The sequence below is a fragment of the Bos javanicus genome, chromosome 13 (assembly GCF_032452875.1).
Source record: "Bos javanicus breed banteng chromosome 13, ARS-OSU_banteng_1.0, whole genome shotgun sequence".
Classification (NCBI taxonomy): Eukaryota; Metazoa; Chordata; class Mammalia; order Artiodactyla; family Bovidae; genus Bos; species Bos javanicus.
Window position 1 is genome coordinate 24,943,408 of NC_083880.1, and position 12,511 is coordinate 24,955,918.

The 12,511-nt window shown below is 41.1% G+C and overlaps 1 protein-coding gene across 1 annotated transcript in view; it reads left to right on the forward strand.

The window, feature by feature from the left end:
• Window positions 1-379: 379 nt before the first annotated feature.
• KIAA1217 (KIAA1217 ortholog) overlaps window positions 380-12,511 on the forward strand; it is a 527,643-nt gene continuing 515,511 nt past the window's right edge. Inside the window, exon 1 of the mRNA XM_061436005.1 lies at window positions 380-471. The gene's annotated coding sequence lies outside the window, so the exon portion shown is untranslated. The remainder of the gene's footprint in view (window positions 472-12,511) is intronic.

Here is a 12,511-nt window from a genome sequence, read left to right on the forward strand (position 1 = left end):
AGGAGGATTCTTTACTGTCTGAGCCACCAGGAAAGCCCAAACTACACAAGTCTGCTCTTCTTTTCATGGTTGATCAGTTTAATGTGTTTACATTCCTTAGTAGTGTCTGACTAAGGCTTTGTGAAAAACTGGAAGTTAAAAACTTCTGACTTGGGTAACTTGTACAGAAGCGTATATAGGATTACAACCCATTCTGCTCTTCACATCATGCATACATTGTACTCTATATCCTTCCTGTGTGTTTTAATCAGCTTAAATTTCTAATTACTCTGCAGTGGCTTGGTGGAAACCATGACATTATTATTTGCATTTTTCAGATGGAGAGACTGAGGTCCTGAATTTGTACGGATTGTGCTGTGCGCTGTGTGTCTGGGTGACGGGGTTGGAGCCTCAATCCAGAGCCCCTGGGTGTCACCCCCAAAGACTGTGCCACCTATCAGTGGAGGACGCCTCCTCTTCATTTTTTGCTAGGTAAGTCTCTCTTTTTATTAAATCATAAAGTGAGCATTCATGATCTTGACAGTGAACGAATTACGAGCTAAAGGCCTATCTATAAAACTTGGCTTCTGTTAATTCCTCCTTGAGCCCCGTGGAACAATACATCTGAGTCCATCCATGCACTCTTCCTCCAATGTGTATTCATTCTGATATCCAGCTGTTTTATTTTTTTAGCCATTCTTTCTTTGAGCTTTCAGGCAGCTCTGTCGATATAGGTGTTACCTTTCAGGCTATGTTTTATGTACACTTTTGTGCCTGTCTTTGTGTTCAGACTCTGGCTTGAAGCCATCATGATGACTAGACTGAGAGAATGTTCAAAGATCATGAACCTTTGGCAGACAACATGTGAACCCCTGTAGGTATCTAATGACTTTGTATCTATGGAGTAAATAGAGTGAATCAGAAGTAAGATCCTTTTAAAGGCCTACCCAGTAATAATGACTTTGATCTAAGTCAAGGTCCCACAAAAGTAGCAAAATTAGCTTGCCAGTTTCATTGAGGTTCTTTTGCTTTGCCCAGATCACCTACAGAGGTGGATTTGGGTGTCTTGAATGGTGGGATGACCAAATCGACCCCCCAGCTTTAATTGTACTCATTTGGCCCAAATTCTGATCATAAATCTGCTGCAGGACGGGGGACCCCTTCCAGGGCCTGAGAGTAGGCTCTTGCCTCACATTCAGAAATGAATTGTCTGAGGGGACACACACACTGACAGAGCAAGAGACTTTTGGGGGCAGAGGCACCTGGGTGGAGAGCAGGAGCGTAAGAGAACCCAAGAGGACTGCTTTGCCACGTGGCTCACAGTCTCAGGTTTTATGGGGATGGGGTTAGTTTCCAGATGGTCTCTGGCCAATCATTTTGACTCAGGGTCCTTTCTGGTGAACTCTGGTGGCATGTGTCACTCAGCCAAGATGGATTCCAGCGAGGATTCTAGGAGATTAATAAGACATATATAGCTGCATCTCCTCTCTCCTTTTGACCTTTCACAAATTTTTCCTGTTGGTGGTAACTTTTTAGTTCTGTGCTCCTTACCATGACCTCCTGTTCTAGGACGATTCAGGCAAGTGGCAACTATCTTGCCTGGCTGGGGGTGGGGGGTGATTTCAGTCAGTGTTCCCCTTCACAAATCCACTAGTTCAATACTTTAATGAAAGCAATTTTCGTTTTGAGTTTCCTCCGATTATAGATGGAGAAGGAAATAGCAACCCACTCCAGTATTCCTGCTTGAAGAATCCATGGACGGAGGAGCCTGGCAGGCTACAGTTCATGAGGTCGCATTACAGAAGTCTTCATATAGCCCTTACCGTTTTACACCATACTGTAAAATTTTGGTATTTGATCCACAGGAAGCTAAGATAGAAAAGAGATAGCTCCTATCCCAGTACAGTGGTTATAACCTTGGATTTGCTTTAGTGAGCAACGTGAGTCAGCCAAATTGCATTGTTACCCCAAAACATCATAACTCTAGAGTCACTGGCAAGAGGTCATTGAACTTAGTTTCAACAACTTCAGAATCAAGGATTCATGGCTTCCATGTTTATACCAGCTCTGATGCAGGAAATTCACTAATACAAGAGTCAGACTTGCAAAACAGCTTCTGAATTCAAGAAGCTAGAGTGTTTCCTTCTGTAAAGTGACAACATTGGTGGAACACCTTCAGATAAGAGGGGACATGTGGATACCGGACTTTGTACGGCTGGAGAGCTGGTTAGTAGGTCCTGTTTACTCTTGGCCAGAAGCTGAACCTCAGAAAGGGAATTCAGGAGTCCTTTTAAAGCTCCTGGTGATTGACTCTGATTTCCTTTCCTAGGCATATGGAGTCGATTTTCTACTGTCTCTATAAATACTGTTGTGTCTGTCTCTCTGCCAAACCAGCTACCTTTCTCACCCCAAGGAGAAGCCAGAGATCAGACATTCCTACACTCCAGCCCCATTAGACTCCATGAGGGGAGGGAGCAGATTTGGCAGTCAAAATGATGTGTGTGTTTGAATCTTGAAAGAGCCAGGCTACACTCAGAGTCAGTGGGCTCCCATAAATAACCTGTGCTCCTTCTCTCTTTGTGTGGTTTGGGCTGGAATGCCTTTCTCTTTAGAGCTGTACAAGCGGCCAGAGATCAAAGAGTCAACCGTTTATGGATGCGTAGTTCATTACAAAGTCATCATGCTCAGCGGGAGGACTCTGGCCCAAGCACTCATAATTTTCTCCTATTACTATTTTGTTGCCTGTGTTGGGGTTTGGAGGGCACTCAAAGAACTTGCCACTACTTTAAATAACTTAAAAAAAAAAGAGTAGAGATGAAAATTCACTTTCAAAGGAAGGTTAAAGCTTAACTGGCATCTTTTTAGGCTATGGAATGTGGTAAGAGGGAATAGGAAGTCAAGAAATTGACCCAGTACCACAAGGAATGTGGTTTAAAAAGAATAATAGGCAGAACAGTATCCTGTGTAATTGACTTACCCTTGAGTCAACATTACGGAGAGCCTTTGATAAGCAGAGCAGAACATATACAGGGATTTTTTTTTTTTAGGCTCAAACTAGATAATGTATTTGAAAAACAGGCTTTGAAATAGTTTGTTAGAATATAAAGAATAAACGTGTTTCAAATTATAGCATTGGGTGATGTTAACAATCCCTGGATTGTGGATAATCACAATGATATGAAATAATAACAACTATTTGTTGAATGTCTACTGTGTGCGCGTGCTGTGCAGTGTAGGTGATATCTTTTAATCCTCCCAGCCACGCACAGGGAGGTGTCTTTTCCTCACTTACATACAGGGAAACAGGACTCTGCAAAGAGTAAGTGCTTTGCTCAAGGTCACTCAGTTATTAAGTGGTGAGCCCAGGATCTGAACCAAACTCTGGAATGAATCAGAATGATGGCCACTTAGCCTGTAGTTAGTGTTTCTGGTTCCTGACTCTTGCTCTGGCCTCTGTTGCAGGAGTTTTTGGAGTGCCTTTGCTTTCCGAGCTGGGGGAACTTTGCAGTCTGTGCTTGCCGCTGTTCAGGCTGGGGTCCATCCTCTCCAAGTCCTGCTTCCCTGCATTTCCCCATTCCTCACCCACAGGTCCTCCTCTGACTTCTAGGGCTGCCACTGACCACCACCCACAGGCCTTCTGCAGGGAGCAGTACCTAGAGTGCATTATGAGGAAAGTGCTTAAAAGAAATACTTTGTCAAATCTGTAAGGGACCCTTATTGGACTTCATATTTAATTTGTATGGTTGTTGTTGTTCATTCGCTAAGTCGTGTCTGACTCTTTGCAACCCCATGGACTCCTCCCCAGGCTCCTCTGTCCTCCACTGTCTCCTGGAGTTTGCTCAGATTCATATCCATTGAGTTAGTGATGCTATCTAACCATCTTATCCTTTGCCACCCCTTTCTCCTTTTGCCTTCAATCTTTCCCATCATCAGGGCGTTTAATTTGTAAACAACACATAAAATACTCTGAAAGACAACTCATGACACTGAATGGATCTGTATGTTTGTCCACAGGCTATCAGACTTGATCCCTGAACCTTTTACAACAGGTCATGTAGCTAAGGTCCTTGATCTGTTCTTTTTGCATGGATCTCAGGGACCACATATCTAGTAAAATAACTTACATCAAACACTTGATCAATTACAGGGATAGCCAAAGAACATTTCCCCAAATGTATTCTTTTAACAAGAATCATGTTCTAGTTTTTCATACTTTTTATTACTTTAATTATAATCAAAGCTGAACTATGTGAATCCAAAAAAAAAAAAATAGTATGCAGTGTAGTGCAAAGAACTCAGTGAATAGAGTGAATAAAGTCTCAGACACTTACTCCTTGGAAGGAAAGTTATGACCAACCTAGATAGCATATTCAAAAGCAGAGACATTACTTTGCCAACAAAGGTCCGTCTAGTCAAGGCTATGGTTTTTCCTGTGGTCATGTATGGATGTGAGAGTTGGACTGTGAAGAAGGCTGAGCACCCAAGAATTGATGCTTTTGAACTGTGGTGTTGGAGAAGACTCTTGAGAGTCCCTTGGACTGCAAGGAGATCCAACCAGTCCATTCTGAAGGAGATCAGCCCTGGGATTTCTTTGGAAGGAATGATGCTAAAGCTGAAGCTCCAGTACTTTGGCCACCTCATGTGAAGAGTTGACTCATTGGAAAAGACTCTGATGCTGGGAGGGATTGAGGGCAAGAGGAGAAGGGGACAACAGAGGATGAGATGGCTGGATGGCATCACTGACTCTATGGACGTGAGTCTCAGTGAACTCCAGGAGCTGGTGATGGACAGGGAGGCCTGGCGTGCTGCGATTCATGGGGTTGCGAGGAGTCAGACACGACTGAGCGACTGAACTGAACTGAACTGAACTGAAAGTCTCAATGGCTATGGAATCTCGGAGAGCCTTTGTCCTTGTCACAGGTCAAACCTGCACCACAGGATTTCCCCAAGATCAGATAATTCAGATGATGGAAAAGCTAAAACCCTCTGCAAGTGTGACCTTCTTTCCATGTTACTACCTTTTGTTCATCCTATCTGGTTTTACTGCTTTAAAAATTAGTTCTAAAGGGTCAGAAATAGAAGCAAATAATCGATGTATTCTTTTCTACCAATTTAATTGAAAGGCAATGGAAAGCATCATCTAAAAATCCCATGGCTCTTCCCGGCTCCAAGTTTTCCTGAAAGATTTCACACGTGCCATGGAAGAAATTGTGAGTCAGCCTTCCCCAGTCCCAACTTTAAGAGTTGCAGAAATCATCTGCCAGGCAGCACATATGTTCTTAGTTCCATGAGAGGAAGAAAACATATTTGTTGAAAAGAAATGGAAATTTTAAAAACTAGTTGAGTTGTAATAAAGACACTTCAAATTTTGCTAACTTCTTTCCCCCTCTGGTGCCTGACTGCTTTCCCGGCCTTGGACAGTGTCCCCTGCTTATGAGACAGCTGTCACCCCAAACTCTATATCCCTGGGGTGTGGGCTCCACTTGGCTGTGGAAGGCAGGCACAGGAAGTGCAGAATAATCAAAAGATGAAATTATGATGCCGAAATAATATATCTATGGTGACTCCTTGAATGCAGAGCACTCAAAAGCGGTAAATCCATTCTCTTATTAAGATCTTGTACAATTCAGTGTGATAATGAACTTTGGTAAAAAACTACAGTCTACAGTTGAGGGAACATGGCCACAATGAAATATCTTGGCCAAGGTCACACAGCTAATGAGCCAGGCAGAGGCGAATAAGACAACTCCTCAGTGTCCTGTTACATAAGGGACCTCCAGACATAGGAGAGGTATTCTCTTATTTTCTTCTGGGCAGCTGTCTTCAAGGAAGCATACTCATGACCGCCTAACACGCTTATAAACAGACTGCTGGCAGTACTGTTGCCTCTATGTTATTAACAACATCGCAGGAATCAGATTCCAACAAGTTGTGGGTTTCTCTTGAAGCTAAAGAAATCAGTTACAGGGGAAATGAAACGGTCAATTTGGTGCTCTACCTAAAAAAATTTTAAACTCATTTGATGATACTTTTTGTCCTTCTTCACTTCTCACTGAAGCTGTTCTGTTCCTTGGTAATTGCTATTTGATGATTCTGGTGGATTGTCAGTCTGCATGTTTTTATTCATTAAAATGTGTAAGTAAAAACTGATGCAATGGAAGAACTATGGCAGCCTCCACCACAGAACAAAGGCTTTTCTAAACCAGGCTTTCACCCATAGCATCTGATTATACGTTTCATGTAGGGTTTTTTTCCCCCCAGGAATCCAATGACATGATTTTACGTTTAGACAGAATCGACACTGACATTTTATTTGACCAAAACAAAGTAAAGAGAAAAAGGAAGAATCATTTCTACATTTAACTAAAAAACCTAAAGGCAATCTGAATAAGACTTTGAAAAAACTTTAATTTTTTAATTGAAGGATAATTGCTTTACAATATTGTGTTGGTTTCTGCCATACATTGACATGAATCAGTCATAGGTATACATATGTCCCCTCCCTCTTGAACCTCCTGCCCACCTCCTACTCCATCGCACCCCTCTATGTTGTCCCAGAGCACTGGTTTGAGCTCCCTGAGTCATACAGCAAATTCCCACTGGCTATCTATTTTGCATATGGTAATGTATATGTTTCCATGCTACTCTCTCAATTCACCTTGAAGCTTTATTTCCATTTTGTGATCTAAAGCAGACCTAAGGTGTTTGTGCAGACAGGTGGTGGGTCCTTGGGCAAAGGATTATGTTGACGTTCTGAGAATACTTCAGGATTCGCATCAGAAAGGATTTTGAAACATGGTTTTAAACTCCCATTGAAACAGGTTGCAGGGTGAATCTTAAAGAGAAAACCAAGCCAGATAAACCCAAGATCTTGGCTTCCTGTCAAATCTCACTATTTAGAACCCCAGTTCAGGGACTTCCTTGGTGGTCCAGTGGTTGAGACTCCACCCTTCAAATGTAAGAGGCACAGGTTCAATCCCTGGTAGGGAAATTAAGATCCCACCTGCCATATAGTGTGGCCAAAAAAATTTTTTTTTCATTAAAAAAAAAAATAGAAACCCCAGTTCATCCTTCCAGAAGTCTTCCAAGGCAGCCTTCCCTAAACCCATCCCTGCCACAGACACCAGCCCTGTGACTTCCTTGATCCTGCTAAAAAAAAAAAAAAAAAAAAAGCTCAGAGAGTGCATTTTGCATAAAACTAGCAGACAGGAGCACAGCAAGAAAGGAATTCCTTAGTGGTAGAAAACTGAGAGATTTGGTGGTGAGATAGTAGTCTCTTTCTTTAGGATGAGTGGGGAAAGTTCTCCCCTTGCCTTTGAGTGAGGGGTTTCCCTAAAGACAATACTGAACTCTGTGTTTAGTTGCCAAAACCATGCAGGCTTGGGATTTTTTAGAAAGTCAGAACTTTCAGAGGATTGAAACGCCCAATATGATGAACTGTAACTTAGGAGTACCCAGTAGAGACAAGAGAATGGAAGACTTTTTAAAAATACAGTTTTATCAAAAAATTTGAACTTCAGCTGGATTAAGTTGACACCAATTTCCACACGTGTCAGTCAATAGAAAACGTGCCTTTAAAAACTGGAACCTTTTTTGGCCACTGATAGCATCTTAGTCTGGGCTTCCCAGATGGTACTAGTGGTAAAGAACCCACCTGCCGTTGCAGAAGACGTAAAGAGATGTGGGTTCGATCCTCGTCCGTAACATTTTTTTATGATTGAAATGCAGTTTTCGTCATTCACAGAGCCCATATTTGTAAATTCGCCTGCTCACTAAAATTTAATAAATCAATACTTAAGTGTTTTCACAGTCATTCAGGGACAAGTTGCTGAAAACATAGGCATATTTCTAGCTGAGGTTGAACAAGGCCACCCTCTGCCTCCCTGTGTGGCTCAAACTGTAAACAAGTGTCATTTTCACGGTCTATTTTAGTGTCACATTTTTGCACTGTGTGTTGATGATGTCACCGTTTAAAATCGCCCCGAAGCAAAGAGCAGATGGTCTCCTCAGCCATCCAGTACAGTAAGGCTGTGACGTGCCCTACTGGCAAAGTATGTGCTCAGTAAACTTTGGGTGTGAGTGATAGCACTGCTGGCCGTGAGTCATGTTATTGAATCAACCATATATGTTACATAAGATGTCAGACCAAAACATATTAATAAAGATTATGTATTAATCGTTTGACAAAAAAGTTGTGACCAGAGGCTCTCTTGAGCTATACCCTCTTTTCTTCCCTAGGAACAGTGTTTTAGTGTCTGCTCATCCCATTGGATATTGCAGAACACAAATACTGTACTGCAACAAAAAATGAGAATTGATCACATCTGACTGAAAGCTCTGTACCATCTACTAACTTGAGTGACTCTATGGTGTGGAGATAGCCTTCAGTTATCATCTCAGAAATATAGGACTCAGAAATGTCCTGCTGTTTGGGGGGGCCAGGTTTCGGATAAATCAGGAGTTATGGAGATTGGATGAAAACACAGTGAATTTTATATGTGAGGCAGAGAAAGGGAAGCTAGTACTGGAATGTAGAGAGAGAAGGGAAATTAGGCTGTAAGTCATGGCCAGGGTCTGCCTTAAAGGGAAGGAGGTGGAGATGGAGGAAGAAACTAAAGATGAAAATCTGAAAGTGAAGGACAAATGGATGTGTTCATAGTGAAACTCAGAGTCAGTACCCAAGATAATGTCATTAACCATGAGATGTGTCGCTGAAAGCATTCAACATACTCCTCCTACTGAATTATAGAATGGGAACATTAATGTGTGTAAAATGTCATTGGTTATATTTTCTTGAAAAGCAGTAGGTGAGATACCAAGACATTCAGCAGAGCTTAATGACATCATTTTTACATAAATTGAGCTTTGTTTTTTGTTTTCTTTTTGCCTCATGTAAGGTCATGAATCTTTATTTCATAGCTACCCAGAAAAGACAATTTTGATTTTGGATAAACAGCATCTGCAGAAATGTTTCTCTTAAGCCAGGGGCACTTGCATGCACTTAAGATAATGGAATTTAATAACCTATTTAATTTGTGATGGTGGGAGAGAGAATTTTTTTACTAGCTAACTTAGGGAAACAATGTGTTCTCATATTCATGCAAAAAGTAATTTGTTTTATATGCAGAAAGTAGAGTTTACAGTTTGAAATAAACAAATCATTGCTTTAAACAGTGTAGGAGAATGTATGCTACAGAAATAATTGCTTGTTTACATGCATTGGCTTGTTGGAAACAAAAGACTGAAATGATAGCTCCTCTACCATTAGTCTGCTATGTGAAGAAATGAGAAAGGAGAGAGAATTTCCCATAATCCCGTGTGGTTATGATAAAGTGTACCATTTGGCCACTTAATGGTATATGAGATCAACATGGCATCTAACTCTTGAGCTTCAGTTAGAAATCTCAAGTTCGGTGGAAAAGTATTTTTTAGTGTTTCAGGAAACATTGTCAAAACTTTAGGAAAATCAGTGCTGATGAAATATGGCCAAGTTATATCTTCACATACCTAAAAGTTACTTTTTGTTTTTTCTAGGAGTTCGAAAATCATTCTGAGCACTAAGAATTTTTTTAAAGTAGTGTTAAAATCACATTGACCTGCTGCTAACAAGTCATAGTCATACTCAAATTTTTCTAAAAACTAAACACAATAAGACACATAAAATACGTAAGACAAAAATTAATACAAATTTTTCAGTAAGTATTAGTTATTATAATAGTATTGTTGTTTTAGTGAATGTTGACCCTAAAATAGTATATAATCATCAAAGTTGTCCTAAATCAAGTATCATTCTTTTTTGATTATCATACAAGTGACCTTCTCATTCTTGAAAATGCCTAGAACTAACAAAGTAAAAGGAATGATGCTAAAGCTGAAACTCCAGTACTTTGGCCACCTCATGCAAAGAGTTGACTCATTGGAAAAGACTCTGATGCTGGGAAGGATTGGGGGCAGGAGGAGAAGGGGACAACAGAGGATGAGATGGCTGGATGGCATCACTGACTTGATGGACGTGAGTCTCAGTGAAATCCGGGAGTTGGTGATGGACAGGGAGGCCTGGCATGCTGCGATTCATGGGGTCGCAGAGTCGGACACGACTGAGCGACTAAACTGAACTGAACTGAACAAGGTAAAAGATAGGAAATAACTAAGCAAAGGGAAATTTTGAGGGCTGCAAAGAGATTTTCTGTATCCTCTAAGACATTTCCTTTAAAAGACTGTGAATGGGAGAAAATAATAGCAAACCAAACAACTTACAAAGAATTAATCTCAAAAATATATAAGCAGCTCCTGCAGCTCAATTCCAGAAAAATAAATGACCCAATCAAAAAATGGGCCAAAGAACTAAACAGACATTTCTCCAAAGAAGACATACAGATGGCTGACAAACACGTGAAAAGATGCTCAACATCACTCATTATCAGAGAAATGCAAATCAAAACCACAATGAGCTACCATCTCACGCTGGTCAGAATGGCTGCTATCAAAAATTCTACAAGCAATAAATACTGGAGAGGGTGTGGAGAAAAGGGAACCCTCTTACACTGTTGGTGGGAATGCAAACTAGTACAGCCACTATGGAGAACAGTGTGGATATTCCTTAAAAACAGGAAATAGAACTGCCATATGACCCAGCAATCCCACTGCTGGGCATACACACCGAGGAAACCAGAATTGAAAGAGACACGTGTACCCCAATGTTCATTGCAGCACTGTTTATAATAGCCAGGACATGGAAGCAACCTAGATGTCCATCAGCAGATGAATGGATAATAAAGCTGTGGTACATATACAATGTGTATTACTCAGCCATTAAAAAGAATACATTTGAATCAGTTCTAATGAGTGGATGAAACTGGAGCCTATTATACAGAGTGAAGTAAGCCAGAAAGAAAAACACCAATACAGTATACTAACGCATATATATGGAATTTAGAAAGATGGTAAAGATGACCCTATATGCGAGACAGCAAAAGAGACACAGATGTATAGAACAGTCTTTCAGACTCTGTGGGAGAAGGCGAGGGTGGGATGATTTGAGAGAATACCATTGAAACATGTATATTATCATATGTGAAACAGATTGCCTGTCAAGGTTTGATGCATGAGACAGGGTGCTCAGGGCTGGTGCACTGGGATGACCCAGAGGGATGGGATGGGGAGGGAGGTGGGAGAGGGGTTCAGGATGGGGAACACATGTACACCCATGGCAGATTCATGTCGATGTATGGCAGAAACCACTACAATATTGTAAAGTAATTAGCCTCCAATTAAAATAAATACATAAATTAAAAAAAAAAAAAAGACCGTGAAGGGACTTCCCTGGTGGTCCAGTGGCTAAGACTCTGCACTTCCAGTGCAGCGGGCCTGGGTTCCACCCTTGGTCGGGGAAATAGATCCCACAGGCAGCAACTAACAGTTTCCCTGCTGAAACTGAAAGATCCCACATGCCACAACGAAGATTGAAGATCCTGTGTGCCACAACCAAGACCTGGCACAGCCAAATAAGTAAATAAATATTTCTTTTTTTAAAAAAAGGACTATGAGATGATTTTGTTTGTCTGCATCCATATCAGTTTCGTTAGGGTAATTAAAACTCTCTGCTATTACAAGCAGACTCAAAATCTTGGTAGTTTAAAACAAGATTTCTTTATTGTTCATGTCCTGGTTTGTAAGGCAGGTAGTTCCTCTGAGATTACTCCTCTGGATAGTCTCTTCCACCTTATAGCTTTCCCAGTCTCAGAGGGAAGGAGACACCTTCTAAGTTGTTTGGAGGTTTAGGGCCAGGCCTGGAAACAGCAACATAATTTCCGCTCACATTGTTTAGACCAGAATCTTGTTCAGTTCAGTCACTCAGTTGTGCCCGACTCTTTGCAACCCCATGAACTGCAGCCGGTCAGGCTTCCCTGTCCATCACCAACTCCCAGAGCTTGCTCAAACTCATGTCCATTGAGTTGGTGATGCCATCCAACCATGTCCTAAGGCCACAACATAACTGCACAGTATTCTGGGAAGTGCTTTCTTACTGATTGCATGGAGAAAAGAAACACATAGGCTTTCTTGATTCTTCAGAGATACTAAAGGGTTAAACTTTCCAGTGTGCTCTGTTTATTTCTTAGCATGCCATTAACATGGGGTTAACAATTTATTATAAGGGCACCATTTGATACCATTATTTTTGTATCTCAGCATGCACAGCTAAGGTTGGTCCAAGTCTTCCCTGAAGCTTCCCTGATCATTTTACCACACCTTATAGTGATTCTCTAATCTATGCTGTTATGGTGACCTTTAGCACATAATCTGTGTAGTCTTTATTCTTTCTACTTGTATCTATTATCTTCCTGTTAAACTCTACATAGCTTCCATCTTATAGTACAGAATAGTATTGGATAGCATGGTGTAGTCTGGTATCATACAGTACCATATCAATAGTGTTGTATAGTAGTGAATGACATAGTCTCTGTAGTCAGTCTGCAAGGGTTTGAATTCTGCTTTTATCACTTACTAGCATTTGCCTTTCCTAATTATCCTA